We start from the raw sequence: 16,998 nt of genomic DNA, 5'->3' as shown, positions 1-16,998 counted from the left end.
AGGCATTGAGCTGGAGAATAAGGGTCTTCTGTCCTGTGGGACCCTCACCTGAGCAGTAGGAGGCAGTCTCCTCTGAAGCTGCAGACCCTACTGGTTCTGATATGGAGTCTTTGCACTCGCGCAGAAGGCAATGGCAACCCACTCCAGTACTCTTGCCTGGACAATCCCATAGACAGAGGAGCCTGGTAGGCTGAAGCCCATGGTAGCTAACAGTCGGACACGACTGAAGCGACTTAGCAGCAGCAGCAGCATTGCACTGGGGCAGCAGCTGGGTCTGGTTTCTTATAGCAGTGGCAAGAGAATTAATAAGGTTGAAAAGTAGGAGGAAAGGTTAAAAAAAAGGTAAAGAAAGGTTAAATAATGTCTATCAGTGCTGCACATTAAGTAAATAATGAAATAGAGAATTAAACCTAAAATTTTCCACTTCCAGGGAGAATGAAGTTCACAGCAGGCCAATGTGTCTTGCTGGGTCTTTCTGGATACAACTTCAAAAGCTGGGAAATGTTTTTTTTAAGAAACAGTAAATGGGAGGACGGTCCTAAGATGGCCGAGGAATAGGACAGGGAGACCACTTTCTCCCTCACAAATTCATCAAAAGAACATTTCAACGCTGAGCAAACTCCACAAAACAACTTCTGAATGCTGGCAGAGGATATCAGGCACCCAGAAAAGCAGATCATTGTCTTCAAAAACAGTGAACCTCTCTGGGTGTCTCTCAATGTGGAGAAACTTTTCATCTTTAACCTAGATGTTTTATTATTGGTGTTTTATTATTGGTGCTGTTTTATTATTGGTGCTTGAGGCTACTGTAAAAATAAAACTGAAAACCAGAAGCAGGAAGCTTAAGTCCAAATCCTGAGAACATCAGAGAACTCCTGAATCCAGGGAACATTAATCAATAGGAGCTCATCAAACGCCTCCATACCTACACTGAAACCAAGCACCACCCAAGGGCCAACAAGTTCCAGAGCAAGACATACCACACAAATTCTCCAGCAACACAGGAACACACCCCTCAGCTTCAATATACAGGCAGCTCAAAGTTACTCCAAAACCATTGACATCTCATAACCCATTACTGGTCACTCCATTGCACTCCAGAGAGAAGAAATCCAGCTCCACCCACCAGAACTCCAACACAAGCCTCCCTAACCAAGAAAACTTGACAAGCCACTGATACAACCCCACCCACAGTGAGGAAGCTCCATAATAAAGAGAACTCCACAAATTCCCAGAATATAGAAAGGCCACCCCAAACGCAGCAATATAACCAAGATGAAGAGACAGAGGAATACTCAGCAGGTAAAGGAACAGGAGAGTTGCCCACCAAACAAAACAAAACAGGAAGAGATAGAGAATCTACCTGAGAAAGAATTCCAAATGATGATAGTGAAAATGATCCAATATCTTGAAATAAAAATGGAATCACAGATAAATAGCCCGGAGACAAGGATTGAGAAGATGCAAGAAAGGTTTAACAAGGACCTAGAAGAAATAAAAAAGAGTCAATATATAATGAATAATGCAATAAATGAGATCAAAAACACTCTTGAGGCAACAAATAATAGAATAACAGAGGCAGAAGATAGGATTAGAGAAATAGAAGATAGAATGGTAGAAATAAATGAATCAGAGAGGAAAAAAGAAAATCAAATTAAAAGAAATGAGGACAATCTCAGAGACTTCCAGGACAATATGAAATGCTCCAACATTCAAATTATAGGAGTCCCGGAAGAAGAAGACAAAAAGAAAGACCATGAGAAAATCCTTGAGGAGATAATAGTTGAAAACTTCCCTAAAATGGGGAAGGAAATAATCACCCAAGTCCAAGAAATCCAGAGAGTTCCAAATAGGATAAACCCAAGGTGAAACACCCCAAGACACATATAAATCAAATTAACAAAGAACAAATATTAAAAGCAGCAAGGGAAAAACAACAAATAACACACAAGGGGATTCCCATAAGGATAACAGCTGATCTTTCAATAGAAACTCTTCAGGCCAGGAGGGAATGGCAAGACATACTTAAAGTGATGAAAGAAAATGATCTACAGCCCAGATTACTGTACCCAGTAAGGATCTCATTCAAATACGAAGGAGAAATCAAAAGCTTTACAGACAAGCAAAAGCTGAGAGAATTCAGCACCACCAAACCAGCTCTCCAACAAATTCTAAAGGATATTCTCTAGACAGGAAACACAAAAAGGGTGTATAAACCCGAACCCAAAACAATAAAGTAAATGGTAACGGGATCATACTTATCAATAATTACCTTAAACGTAAATGGGTTGAAGGCCCCAACCAAAAGGCAAAGACTGGCCGAATGGATACAAAAACAAGACCCCTATATATGCTGCTTACAAGAGACCCACCTCAAAACAAGGGACACATACAGACTGAAAGTGAAGGGCTGGAAAAAGATATACCATGCAAATAGAGACCAAAAGAAAGCAGGAGTGGCAATACTCATACCCGATAAAATAGACTTTAAAACAAAGGCTGTGAAAAGAGACAAAGAAGGCCACTACATAATGATCAAAGGATCAATCCAAGAAGAAGATATAACAATTATAAATATATATGCACCAAACATAGGAGCACCGCAATATGTAAGACAAATGCTAACAAGTATGAAAAGGGAAATTAACAATAACACAATAATAGTGGGAGACTTCAATACCCCACTCACACCTATGGACAGATCAACTAAACAGAAAATTAACAAAGAAATGCAAACTTTAAATGATACAATAGACCAGTTAGATCTAATTGATATATATACGACATTTCACCACAAAACAATGAATTTCACCTTTTTCTCAAGTGCTCACAGAACCTTCTCCAGGATAGATCACATCCTGGGCCATAAATCTAACCTTGATAAATTCAAAAAAATCAAAATCATTCCAAGCATCTTTTCTGACCATAATGCATTAAGATTAGATCTCAATTACAGGAGAAAAACTATTAAAAATTCCAGCATATGGAGGCTGAACAACACGCTTCTGAATAACCAACAAATCACAGAAGTAATCAAAAAAGAAATCAAAATATGCATAGAAACAAATGAAAATGAAAACACAACAACCCAAAACCTGTGGGAAACTATAAAAGCAGTGCTAAGAGGAAAGTTCATAGCAATACAGGCATACCTCAAGAAACAAGAAAAAAGTCAAATAAATAGCCTAACTCTACACCTAAAGCAACTAGAAAAGGAAGAAATGGAGAACACCAGAGTTAGTAGAAGGAAAGAAATCTTAAAAATTAGGGCAGAAATAAATGCAAAAGAAACAAAAGAGACCATAGCAAAAATCAACAAAGCCAAAAGCTGGTTCTTTGAAAGGATAAATAAAATTGACAAACCATTAGCCAGACTCATCAAGAAACAGAGAAAAATCAAATCAATAAAATTAGAAATGAAAATGGAGAGATCACAACAGACAACATAGAAATACAAAGGATCATAAGAGACTACTATCAGCAATTATATGCCAATAAAATGGACAACATGGAAGAAATGGGCAAATTCTTAGAAAAGTACAACTTTTCAAAACTGAACCAGGAAGAAATAGAAAATCTTAACAGACCCATCACAAGCATGGAAATTGAAACTGTAATCAGAAATCTTCCAGCAAACAAAAGCCCAGGTCCAGATGGCTTCACAGCTGAATTCTACCAAAAATTTCGAGAAGAGCTAACACCTATCCTACTCAAACTCTTCCAGAAAATTGCAGAGGAAGGTAAACTTCCAAACTCATTCTATGAGGCCACCATCACCCTAATACCAAAACCTGACAAAGATGCTACACAAAAAGAAAACTACAAGCCAATATCACTGATGAACATAGATGCAAAAATCCTCAACAAAATTCTAGCAATCAGAATCCAACAACACATTAAAAAGATCATACACCATGACCAAGTGGGCTTTATCCCAGGGATGCACGGATTCTTCAATATCCACAAACAATCAATGTAATTCACCACATTAACAAATTGAAAAATAAAAGCCATATGATTATCTCAATAGATGCAGAGAAGGCCTTTGACAAAATGCAACATCCATTTATGATAAAAACTCTCCAGAAAGCAGGAATAGAAGGAACATATCTCAACATAATAAAAGCTTATATGACAAACCCACAGCAAACATTATCCTCAATGGTGAAAAATTGAAAGCATTTCCCCTAAAGTCAGGAATAAGACAAGGGTGCCCACTTTCACCGCTACTATTCAACATAGTTCTGGAAGTTTTGGCCACAGCAATCAGAGCAGAAAAAGAAATAAAAGGAATCCAAATTGGAAAAGAAGTAAAACTCTCACTCTTTGCAGATGACATGATCCTCTACATAGAAAACCCTAAAGACTCCACCAGAAAATTACTAGAGCTAATCAATGAATATAGTAAAGTTGCAGGATATAAAATCAACACTCAGAAATCCCTTGCATTCCTATACACTAATAATGAGAAAGTAGAAAAAGAAATTAAGGAAACAATTCCATTCACCATTGCAATGAAAAGAATAAAATACTTAGGAATATATCTACCTAAAGAAACTAAAGACCTATATATAGGAAACTATAAAACACTGATGAAAGAAATCAAAGAGGACACTAATAGATGGAGAAATATACCATGTTCATGGATCGGAAGAATCAATATAGTGAAAATGAGTATATTACCCAAAGCAATCTACAGATTCAATGCAATCCCTATCAAGCTACCAGCCATATTTTTCACAGAACTAGAACAAATAATTTCAAGATTTGTATGGAAATACAAAAAACCTCGAATTGCCAAAGCAATCTTGAGAAAGAAGAATGGAACTGGAGGAATCAACTTGCCTGACTTCAGGCTCTACTACAAAGCCACAGTCGTCAAGACAGTATGGTACTGGCACAAAGACAGAAATATAGATCAATGGAACAAAATAGAAAGCCCAGAGATAAATCCACACACCTATGGACACCTTTATCTTTGACAAAGGAGGCAAGAATATACAATGGCATAAAGACAATCTCTTTAACAAGTGGTGCTGGGAAAACTGGTCAACCACTTGTAAAAGAATGAAACTAGATCACTTTCTAACACCACACACAAAAATAAACTCAAAACGGATTAAAGACCTAAATATAAGACCAGAAACTATATAACTCCTAGAGGAGAACATAGGCAAAACACTCTCCGACATAAATCACAGCAGGATCCTCTATAATCCACCAATTCTGGAAATAAAAGCAAAAATAAACAAATGGGACCTAATTAAAATTAAAAGCTTCTGCACAACAAAGGAAACTATAAGCAAGGTGAAAAGACAGCCTTCTGAATGGGAGAAAATAATAGCAAATGAAGCAACTGACAAACAACTAATCTCAAAAATATACAAGCAACTTATGCAGCTCAATTCCAGAAAAATAAACGACCCAGTCAAAAAATGGGCCAAAGAACTAAATAGACATTTCTCCAAAGAAGACATACAGATGGCTAACAAACACATGAAAAGATGCTCAACATCACTCATTATCAGAGAAATGCAAATCAAGACCACAATGAGGTACCACTTCACACCAGTCAGAATGGCTGCGACCCAAAAGTCTGCAAGCAATAAATGCTGGAGAGGGTGTGGGGAAAGGGAACCCTCTTACACTGTTGCGAATGCAAACTAGTACAGCCACTATGGAGAACAGTGTGGAGATCCCTTAAATAATTGCAAATAGAACTGCCTTATGACCCAGCAATCCCACTGCTGGACATACACACCAAGGGAACCAGAATAGAAAGAGACACATGTACCCCAATGTTCATCGCAGCACTGTTTATAATAGCCAGGACATGGAAACAACCTAGATGTCCATCAGCAGATGAATGGATAAGAAAGCTGTGGTACCTATACACAATGGAGTATCACTCAGCTGTTAAAAAGAATACATTTGAATCAGTTCTAATGAGATGGATGAAACTGGAGCCGATTATACAGAGTGAAGTAAGCCAGAAAGAAAAACACCAATACAGTATACTGACACATATATATGGAATTTAGAAAGACGGTAATGATGACCCTGTATGCGAGACAACAAAAGAGACACAGATGTGTAGAGTGGACTTTTGGACTCTGAGGGAGAGGGAGAGGGTGGGATGATTTGGGAGAATGGCATTGAAACATGTATACTATCATGCAAGAAATGAATCGCCAGTCTATGTTAGATGCAGGATACAGGATGCTTGGGGCTGGTGCATGGGGATGATCCAGAGAGATGATATGGGGTGGGAGGTGGGAGAGGGGTTCATGTTTGGAAACTCATGTACACCCGTGGTGGATTCATGTCAATGTATGGCAAAACCAATACAGTATTGTAAAGTAAAATAAAGTAAAAATAAAAATTTTAAAAAATAAACATAATAAAAATAAATAAAATTCAGTGAACAATGGAATGTTTAGATTAAAAAAAGAAACAATAAATGTATTCAACATTTGTTAACACAATATGGACTAAATATGCTAAAATTCTAAAGAGTGGAGATTACTTTAATGTTAGTCCAAGATCTATAGCTTCTTTTTCTCTGTGGGGATTTGCCAATTCATTGCATAATTTAATGATTCGGAATCTGGGCTCAGACAAGCAGAGGTCTACTGTTGTGACAGGAAGCCAGCATAATCTGGGAGTTACCTGGTGCTGGAGAGACAAAACTAGAGTCTTGAGAGCCTCTCTCACACAGCAGGTTTTCTCCTCAAACATTTGCCCAGTATATAAACTGTGAAGGGCAGGAAGCTAGAGAACTATATAAAAAGACTTGGAAAGCAGAATCTTTTCATTATTTTGGGTACTTAGCTACCAAAGAATATAGGCTCTGAACTGAAATCTCTGTAAGCCTATGTCATAGGGACAGAGAAATCAGAGGTCGACTGAGTGCTACCAAAACTGCAGCCCGTACTTATTACAGCCCAGTTTTAGGTTATATTTAAATGTTTGAGTGATACACACCCCATCCCCCTACCTGCCTAGGAAAACAAAGGGTAAATCCTTTCAGGTGTTAGAAAATGTATCAGGAGTATCTTACTTTTTCATATATAATTTGTAGCACTCAATAAAAAATGACATGACATTTGAGAAGTTAGGATAACATGACAAATGACCAAAGTGAAAAAAGATAAGAGAATGCAGAGACACACATGATAGAAATGCTGGGCTCAGCAGATAAGGATTTTAACTACAATTACTATATTTAGGGGAAAAGAGAGAAGAAGAGAATAAACAGGTAAAAAGATGAAAACAATAACAAATAATCATAAATAAATAAAAATGTCTAAGGAACTATTGCCAACCTAAAATAAAATATCTAGGTTTAAAAAGTGAATGAATAAGTTAAGAGAATTTTATATAGAACTTAGAGTATAGTGATTTAGAGGAGTCCTAAAGATGAGAGATGAGAACGAGATGAAAGAGGAGGAGGAGATGGAGAAGAGATAAGAGACAGAGAGACAGAACTGCAGAAGTAATATCTGAAGAAATAGCAATAGAGAACTTTTCTAAAAAATAAATGGAGGAGTTGAAAACCCCCACTCCTAGTAAAGCTGCTGAAAATCAAAAGGAAAAAGGAAAATCTGGACTAATCACAGATTTATTTAATACAAAAGGAGGGGAAAAAAGGAGACAAAAAGGAACATAAAGCAGGGGGATCAATTAAAAGCAAATGGCAGATACCAACACATCAATATCAGTAATTGCATTTACAGTGAATGGATTAAGATAAAACAAAATTGACACAAATGTTACTTGCAAAATACCCATCTTATATTATGAAAGCAAAGAATGGTTGAAAGTAAAATGATGGAAAAGATGTACTACCTGTAACAAAACTGGAATAGCTATATCAATGTCCCAGAAAGTAGACTTTAAGCCAAAATACATTAATTGAATTAAAGAGGGAATTTTCATGATTATAATGAGATGCACCCTTAACAAAGATATTTTAGACAACAGAATTCAAGAAAGGTAACAGAACATAAGTTTCAAACATACTTGACAGAGTGAAAAGAAGAAATAGACAAAATCACAATCAAAATGGGGGATTATTACCAGATCTTTTTCAATAGCATGCAGACCAAACATACAAAAAACAAAGAAGAATTCAGTAGATGTACAACAACATAATCAGCACGTTTAACTAAGTAACACATAGAGCAACACACCCAACAACGCAAGAGTTCACATTACTGTAAATGCACTCGGAACTTTTACCAAAATGACCACAAAATAAGACAAAATCTTTCACTCTTTGAATTCATACAGAATATTTACTCTGACCACAGTGGAATAAAATCAAAAACTAATAAGAAAATACTTATAGCCACTTCTATTTGGGGAAATTCAACAAGATCCTTCCAAAAACCATGAGTCCGGGAATAAATTTAAAATTTACAAAATATTGTGAAATAATGATAATAAACACAAAATAATAGTATGATAAATTCTTCTAGTGAAACTCAAGTAGTGCCTAAGGGAAAAGTATACCCTAGATTTAGAGAAGAGGGAAGACTGAAAGTGAAAAACAGTAAGCTTCCAATTAAGAAACTAGATGAGAAAGTCTAAAGAATGTAGAATGTTGGGGTTAATTTGAAAAGGAACAAAAATTAATGGAAAAGAAGGTAAGCATAGGATAGAAAATATAGGAAAAAACCCTTTAAACGTGGCTCACTGAAAACTGATGAACACTGAGCAACACTAATGCAGAGCAGAGAGATAATGAAGCTAACAATATCAAGAATGAAAAGGGACATCAGTATAAATCATACAGATATTTTGGTCATAGTTTTTGTGCTGTTAGTTGTTTGTTTTTGGCTGTGCTGTTGCTCATGGGCTCATAGTTCCCAGGTCAGGGATTGAACCTGGACCCATGACAGTGAAAGCCCAGAGATTTAACCCCTGGATTACATAGTTTTATTAGTACAATTGATACATTTAATATGGATAAGTACACATAAAGTGTCAGTTTCTCCACAGCCTTGCCCACACTAAATGTCTTTAAAAAAAAAAAAAAAACAGCCATTCTGACATGTGTGAGATGATATCTCTTTGTGGTTTTAATTTACATTTCCCTGATGATTGACCATCTCAAGCATTTTTTTTTATATACCTATTGCCATTTGTATGTCTTCTTTAGAGAAATGTCTATTCAAGCCCTTGGCCAATTTTTTAATTGAGTTATTAGGTTTTAAGTTTGTTGGTTTTTTTTTCTCTTAAGTAAGTTATAGGAGTTCCTTATTATTTTTGGAGATTAATACCTTATATAATTTTTGCTAGCTTGCTTTTTCACTCTGTGGATCTTTCATTTGGTTTGTGGAAGCTTTTTAGTTTGATATATTCCCACTTGTCTATTTTTGCATTGTTGCCTGTACTTTTGATGTCATATCCATGAACTCATGAAACCATGTGCTTTTATTTTGTGATGGAGCTAAGATATCACATATCTAAAATATAATTCCTATGTGGTGATGATGTTATACCATCACACATAGTAAAATAAATTCAAATAAATAAATAAATTTGATTAGGTTTTGAATATTCTTTAGTGGAACTGTAAAATTGTTTGCAGAAAATAAAACTTGATTCAATGTTATTTTGAGATAGAAAATGGCATTTGAAACATTGCACTAAAGGCAGACGTCAAAAAAGTAAAACATTACAGATCTGACCACATAACCCACCCATACACATATACAACCTTAAAAATATATGTAAAATATGGGGAAAATCTTATAAAAATATTTAAGAAAAACAGTAAGTGAAGTTTGTATATAAAGAGTTCCTATGAATAAATAAGAAATTTTAAAACATTCTAGAGAAAAATATTGTCACAAAAGATATCTTAAGACAGTAATATAGGAAAGGAGATAATATTTTTGTATATAGTGTTTGTGAAGGTCACTCAGTCATGTCCAACTCTTTGCGACCCCATGGAGTATAGAGTCCATGGAATTCTCCAGGCAAGAATACTGGAGTGGGTAGCCATCCCCTTCTCCAAGGGGGTCTTCCCAACCCAGGGATCGAACCCAGGTCTCCCACATTGCAGGCAGATTCTTTACCAGCTGAGTCACAAGGGAAGCCCAAGAATACTGTAGTGAGTAGCCTATCCTTCTCCAGCGGATTTTCCAGACTCAGGAATCAAATCAGGGTCTCCTGCATGACAGGCAGATTCCTTACCAGTTGGCCTACCAGGGAAGCCCTTGTGTGGGTAAAAAACCATGATGCTATGAAGAAAATTATACTCTCTTTTAAAATTAAGTATTTATTTGGTTGTGCTGTGTTTTAGTTTCACCATGCAAATTCTTACTTGTGGGATCATAAGAGAAAAAAATTGTAACTGCATGTGGTGATGGATATTACTGTATGTGTGGTGATTTACCAATATGTACAAATACATAAACACTATGTTTTACACTTAGAACTAATATAATGTTACGAGAATTATGTCTCAATTAAAAATTTTAACAAATAAGGTTGGAATATGTGGATTAAATTAGTTTCATTCTTACCTCATTTAAGCTTCTCTGGTGGCTCAGACAGTAAAGAATCTGACTTCAGTATAGGAGACCCGATTTCATACCTGGGTCAGGATGACCCCCTGGAGAAGGGAATGGTAACCCATTCCAGCATTCTTGCCTGGAGAATCCCATGGACAGAGGAGCCTGCCAGGCTACAGTCCACATGGTAACAAAGAGCACAACTGAGCAACTAACATTTTCACTTTATATTATTTTGTGAACCCAAATTAAACTCATCACTTAGACTTTAAAATATCAAATTTCACTGCATCCTACAGGGTTGGGACAGACACACAGAAACAGACAGTAAGTCACCTGCACACGAGATATAGGCTTCCTCCTTGGGAGAGCATGAAGTGTAATTCCAAGGGTCAGAAGGACACTGCCAGAGAGAGGTGTCTGTTTTCCGACAGTGGATTCCATCCACCCACCGGGGTCTAGAACCTTCCCTGAGACCAACAGAAGAGTTGAGGGTTCCACTGTTCCCACAGCCAAGCTGTCTGCAGATCACGGACACAGTGATGTCTTCCATGGGGCTGCGGCAGACACTGCCCCAGGTCCCGTTGTAGAAAACTTCCAGCCACCCAGCACATTGCTGGTCCTCACTCACCAACCTGAGGGCCAGGAACTCTAAGGTTGAAAGGGGAGGAGACAGGACACAGTAAAAACTTTGCTGGCTGTTCTGGTTTTCCTTTCGTCTAGAAATAATGAACATTCATCTCTGACCTTGTTCAAGAGATACCCACTAGATAACAAGACTGACATCACCTCCCTTTAACTGACTTTGTCCATTTGTGTCTGTCTTTCTATTTCTACCACAACGGTGTAGTGGATATGAACTGAAAGGAAGACCAAACTGCATGGGCACTAGTCAGGGAGGGGCAGCTGAATCCTGCTTCCTGATGAAATCTTTAAAGAGTATGTCAAAGGGATGTGATGTGAATATTAGGGATATAAGGATAATAATTAATCCAAAAATGTCCACATCCCCAGATTCTGCAACCTGTGAATATGTTAGCATACCTGACAAGAGGGATTTACAGATGTGATTAAGGTAAGGACCTCGGGATGGTGAGATGATGTATTAACAATATGAGCCCAGTCTAATCACATCCTTAGACCCACTGTCCTTAAACGTGGAATACTTTTCTTAGCTCTGGCTAGAAAGAGAGATGTGACTCTGGATAATGGTTGGAGGCCTGCAGCACTGCTGGCCTGATAGTGGATGAAGGATGCTGTGAAGGAAGGAATGTAGGTGGTTTCAAGAAGTTTGAAAAGGCAAGAAACAGATTCTCCCCTAGATCCACAAAAGTGATGCGGCCCTGCTGAAGCCTTGATCCCAGCCCAGTGAGACCCCTGCTGGACATCTAAGCTAGAGAAGAGTAAGGAAATAAATATATGCTGTTGTAAACCACTAGTTGGTAAACTGTTGAGGAAGCAAACAGAAACTAGTACCGTGGGTTTAAATTTTTTGTATGTAACTGAAGAGAGAGCCCTGCTTTCAAGGAAAACTGTGAGAAAAGCCTCTGCCAGGAAACACTGCTAAGAAAGGATCAGAACCTCAGCTGCTGCAGAAGGAAGTGAAAGCACCTCGTCTTCACATCTGCTGGGAAGACAGGCTCCACGGGAGGAAGCCTCCTTCTCTGGTCCTTTCAGCATCTCTCCCTCAGGGCTCAGACCCGGTCCTCCAGGGCCCCACCCCTCCCCCAGCCCGTGGACAGTGTGCAGCGCAGACCTGAGCAGATGACCCCCGCGTCCTGCTTGTGTCTGCAGTCGTGCCGCCCCCAGCCCCGGGAAGGGCACCTCCACACGTGGGACTCCTTTCCTGTGCAGTTCAGGTCGTCCAGCCAGATGGGCCCTGATCCTGCCCCGAAGTGAGCAGACGCCGTGGCATTGAGGGCTTCTCCACAGCCCAGCTGCCTGCACACCACGTGGGCATCGTCCAGGTCCCAGCCGTCATCACAGATCGTGCCCCAGGAGCCCTGGTCAAGGATCTCCACTCTCCCGGCGCAGGGACCGGCTCCGTCGACCAGGCGGAGCTGTCTGCTGTCTGAGGAGAGAGAAATGGGACAGTGGGGTCGTGACCCCAAGGATTGATAAGGGTCTTCTGTCTTGTGGGACCCTCACCTGAGCAGTAGGGGGCGCTCTCCACTGAGGCCGCAGAGCCTGCTGGTTCTGCCATAGAGTCGTTGCACTGGGGCAGCATCTGGGTCTGGTTTCCTGAAGAAACAACAATGATCAGAAGTCTGGAAGGGTTGAAGAACAGGAAACTGATTTAAGGAAAATAATGAACTACTGATGGAGCCTAAAATGAGAGCTGTGACCCAGCAGTAAAGTTATCATACTCTTAGTGTTCACCTTCTCCCTGGAGAGTTCTGCTTCTGACAGTACCACAATTTCTGTTTTAACCCAACTGTTGCTGTAAGAATGAGTTAAGTAAGTTGTATCCCTAAATGTATCCCTGTGCTGTGCTTAGTCGCTCAGTCATGTCCGACTCTTTGTAACCCCTTGGACTAGAGACCACCAGTATCCTCCGCCCATAGGATTTTTCAGGCTAGAATAGTGGAGTGGGTTGCCAAGCCGTCCTCCAGGGGATCTTCGCAACCCAGGGATCTAACCCTGGTCTTCCGCACTGCAGGCGGATTTTTTACCATCTGAGCCACCAGGGAAGCCCAAATCTATCCCTAAGTAAAAGCAAAACAAAATTCGTTCTGAAGGATCTCTGCAATTTTTTCAATGTGTATCTTTAGAACAAACACTTACATAAAATAGATCTCATGAAAAACAGAAAGGAAAAAGGAGACATTGGAAAGAATTTCACAGGTTTTTCAGCTGCTAGAGTTAGCTGACGATAATATATGTAGCCACGGTTAAAGTGCTTATGGAATTAATTGACAAAATGTGCTTCTTTGCAGAGAAATGATAACAAAAACCAAATAATTCTAGAGCTGAAAAACTTCTTAGCTGCAATTAAGACTAAAGAATAAGTGTATTAAAAAAATAAAAAAAAAGAATAAGTGTAGCCGCACATTAGCTCAGCATAAAGTAGAAACATCAAAATGCAAAATCAGAGGATATTCTTCAATTAATTCAGGTCACATAGCAAGAGTTCTGGTTATATTGTTGTATGGCAGTTTTTCCAAAAAACTTAGTTCACTTCAGTTCAGTCCCTCAGTCATGTCCAACCCTTTGTGACCCAATTAACTGCAGCTTGCCTGGTTTCCCTGTTCATCACCAACTTCTGGACCTTGCTCAAACTCATGTCCACCAAGTCAGTGATGCCATCCAAGCATTGCATCCTCTGTCAATCCTCTTTTCCTCCTGCCCTCAATCTTTCCCAGCATCAGGGTCTTTTCCAATGAGTCAGCTCTTCTTATCAGGTGGCCAAACTATTGAAGATTCAACTTCAGTATCAGTCCTTCCAATGAATATTCAGGACCAATTTCCATTAGGATCCGCTGGTTTGATCTCCTTGCAGTCCAGGGGACTCTCAAGGGTCTTCAACAGCACAGTTCAAAAGCATCAGTTCTTCGATGCTCAACTTTCTTTATGGTCCAACTTTTACATCCATACATAACTACTGGAAAAATCACAGCTTTGACTAGATGGACCTTTGTCAGCAAAGTAATGTGTCTGCTTTTTAATATTCTGTCTAAGTTGCTCATAGCTTTTCTTGCAAGGAGCAAGCATCATTTAATTTCATGGCTGCAGTCATCATCTGCAGTGTTTTTGGAGCCCAAGAAAATAGTCTGTCACTGTTTCCATTGTTTCCTCATCTATTTGCCATGAAATGATGGGACCAAATACCATGATCTTTGTTTTTTGAATGTTGAGTTTTAAGCCAGCATTTTCACTCTCCTCTTTCACTTTCATCAAGAGGCTCTTCAGTTCCTGTTCGCTTTCTGCCATAAGGGTGGTGTCATCAGCATATCTGAGCTTATTGATATTTCTCCTGACAATCTTGATTCCAGTTTGTGCTTCATCCAGCCAAGCATTTCACCTGATGTACTCTACATATAGGTTAAATAAGCAGGGTGACTATATACAGTCTTGACGTACTCCTTTCCCAATTTGGAAACAGTCTGTTGTCCCATGTCCAATTCTTTTTTTTTTTCTTTTTTTAGTTTCTTATTTTTTTAATTTTAAAATCTTTAATTCTTACATGCGTTCCCAAACATGAACCCCCCTCCCACCTCCCTCCCCATAACATCTCTCTGGGTCATCCCCATGCACCAGCCCCAAGCATGCTGTATCCTGTGTCAGACATAGACTGGCGATTCAGTTCTTACATGATAGTATACATGTTTCAATGCCATTCTCCCAAATCATCCCACCCTCTCCCTCTCCCTCTGAGTCCAAAAGTCCGTTATATACATCTGTGTCTTTTTTCCTGTCTTGCATACAGGGTCGTCATTGCCATCTTTCTAAATTCCATATATATGTGTTAGTATCCATGTCCAATTCTAACTGTTGCTTCTAGACCTGCACACAGATTTATCAGGAGGCAGGTAAGTGGTCTAGTATTTCCATTTCTTTAAGAATTTTCCACAGATTGTTGTGATTCACAAAGTCAAAGCCTTTGGCATAGTCAATGAAGCAGAAGTAGAGGTTTTTCTGGAACTCTCTTGCTTTTTCTATGATCCAACAGATGTTGGGAATTTGATCAATATGAAAAGGTAAAACTTAGTAGCTGAAGAAAAAAATATGTGCTTAATTTTGCTTATGACTTGGGGTCATTAATCAGGAAGAAACTCTGTCTGGCAGTCTCTCAGTGGGGTCTTTCAGAGCTGCAATTAGATGCCACCTGGAGCTGAAGTCATTAAAGACTTGATTGAACTCTGGTTCTGTAAGGAAATTCCCAGAACTGTTCTAAGGATAAAGGAACATCATGTCTTCAACTGAATTCAGAAAGAATTTACATATTCAGGAAGAAATGGGGGAGAAGGGGAACAGAGAAGGAAGGACACACACACAGAGATTAAAGCAAAATATTGATACCAACAATTAGAAACCCAGGTGAAGGTCATAAAGGAATTTTTATATTGTTTTCCCAACATTTTTATGTCTCAACATACATCAAAATTGAAAGAGTTAAAAGGTGAAAAGTCAAAGAAAATTCATTGCCAGGACACTTTCACAAAAATACTCATAATATCAAAAATAAAATACCTAGAAGTCCTAGTAGAAGATGGGGAAAATCTCTGAAATTCAGGATCTAACCGAATGGAGGCATGTATTATGTCAATGATTTGGAAAACTCAACATTGTCAATGTCAATCATCCTCAAAGTTCTATGTTTACTCTCAAATTTTTAAATCTAATCTCAATGATACCCTTAAGCTTTTCTTTTGGTGAAAATGACAAGCTGACTTCTAAATTCATACAAAATACAAGCAACCAAAAATGAACAGCACAGTTGGTAAGAAAAGCAACGATATTAGAGGAGTTAATATAAAGTAACTCTTGTAAATTATTCAGACTAACTACAAAGTTTGAAATTCAGGGAGATAGTGAAGGACAGGGAAGCCTGGGGTGCTGTAGTCCACGGGGTCACAAAGAGTCAGACATGACTTAGCGATTGAACAACAACAACTACGAAGTTATGATAATTAAGAAAATGCAGCATTTGTGCAAGGATAGACAAATGATAACATGGAACAGAATAGAGAGTCTCAAATAAGACAGACATACTAGCCCTTCTGCTTATGATGAAGGCAGCACTGCAGTGCAGAAGAGTCTTTTCAAAAAAAGATTCTGAGTCAATTGGATGTACATATGACAGAAATGGTATGGACCTAACAGAAGCAGAAGATATTAAGAAGAGATGGCAAGAATACACAGAAGAACTGTACAAAAAGGATCTTCACGACCTGGATAACCATGACGGTGTAATCACTCATTAGAGCCAGACATCTTGGAATGTGAAGTCAAGTGGGCCTTAGAAAGTATCACTACAAACAAAGCTAGTGGAGGTGATGGAATTCCAGTAGAGCTATTGCAAATCCTGAAAGATGATGCTGTGAAAGTGCTGCACTCAATATGCCAGCAAATTTGGAAAACTCAGCAGTGGCTACAGGACTGGAAAAGGTCAGTTTTCATTCCAATCCCAAAGAAAGGCAATGCCAAAGAATGCTCAAACGACCGCACAATTGCACTCATCTCACACGCTAGTAAAGTGATGCTCAAAATTCTCCAAGCCAGGCTTCAGCAATACATGAACCGTGAAATTCCTGATGTTCCAGCTGGTTTTAGAAAAGGCAGAGGAACCAGAGATCAAATTGCCAACATCCGCTGGATCATGGAAAAAGCAAGAGAGTTCCAGAAAAACATCTACTTCTGCTTTATTGACTATGCCAAAGCCTTTGACTGTGTGGATCACAGTAAACTGTGGAAAATTCTGAAAGAGATGGGAATACCAGACCACCTAAACTGCCTCTTGAGAAATCTGTATGCA

At 38.8% G+C, this 16,998-nt stretch overlaps 1 pseudogene; it reads right to left on the bottom strand.

Moving 5' to 3' along the window:
- The window catches only part of LOC128048493 (antigen WC1.1-like), a 60,358-nt pseudogene that overhangs the window by 27,028 nt on the left and 16,332 nt on the right, over positions 1-16,998 (bottom strand).

The sequence above is a fragment of the Budorcas taxicolor genome, chromosome 5, assembly GCF_023091745.1.
Source record: "Budorcas taxicolor isolate Tak-1 chromosome 5, Takin1.1, whole genome shotgun sequence".
NCBI lineage: Eukaryota > Metazoa > Chordata > Mammalia > Artiodactyla > Bovidae > Budorcas > Budorcas taxicolor.
The sequence above is the reverse complement of the archived record's forward strand: the minus strand, read 5'-3'. Positions and strand labels throughout refer to the sequence as shown.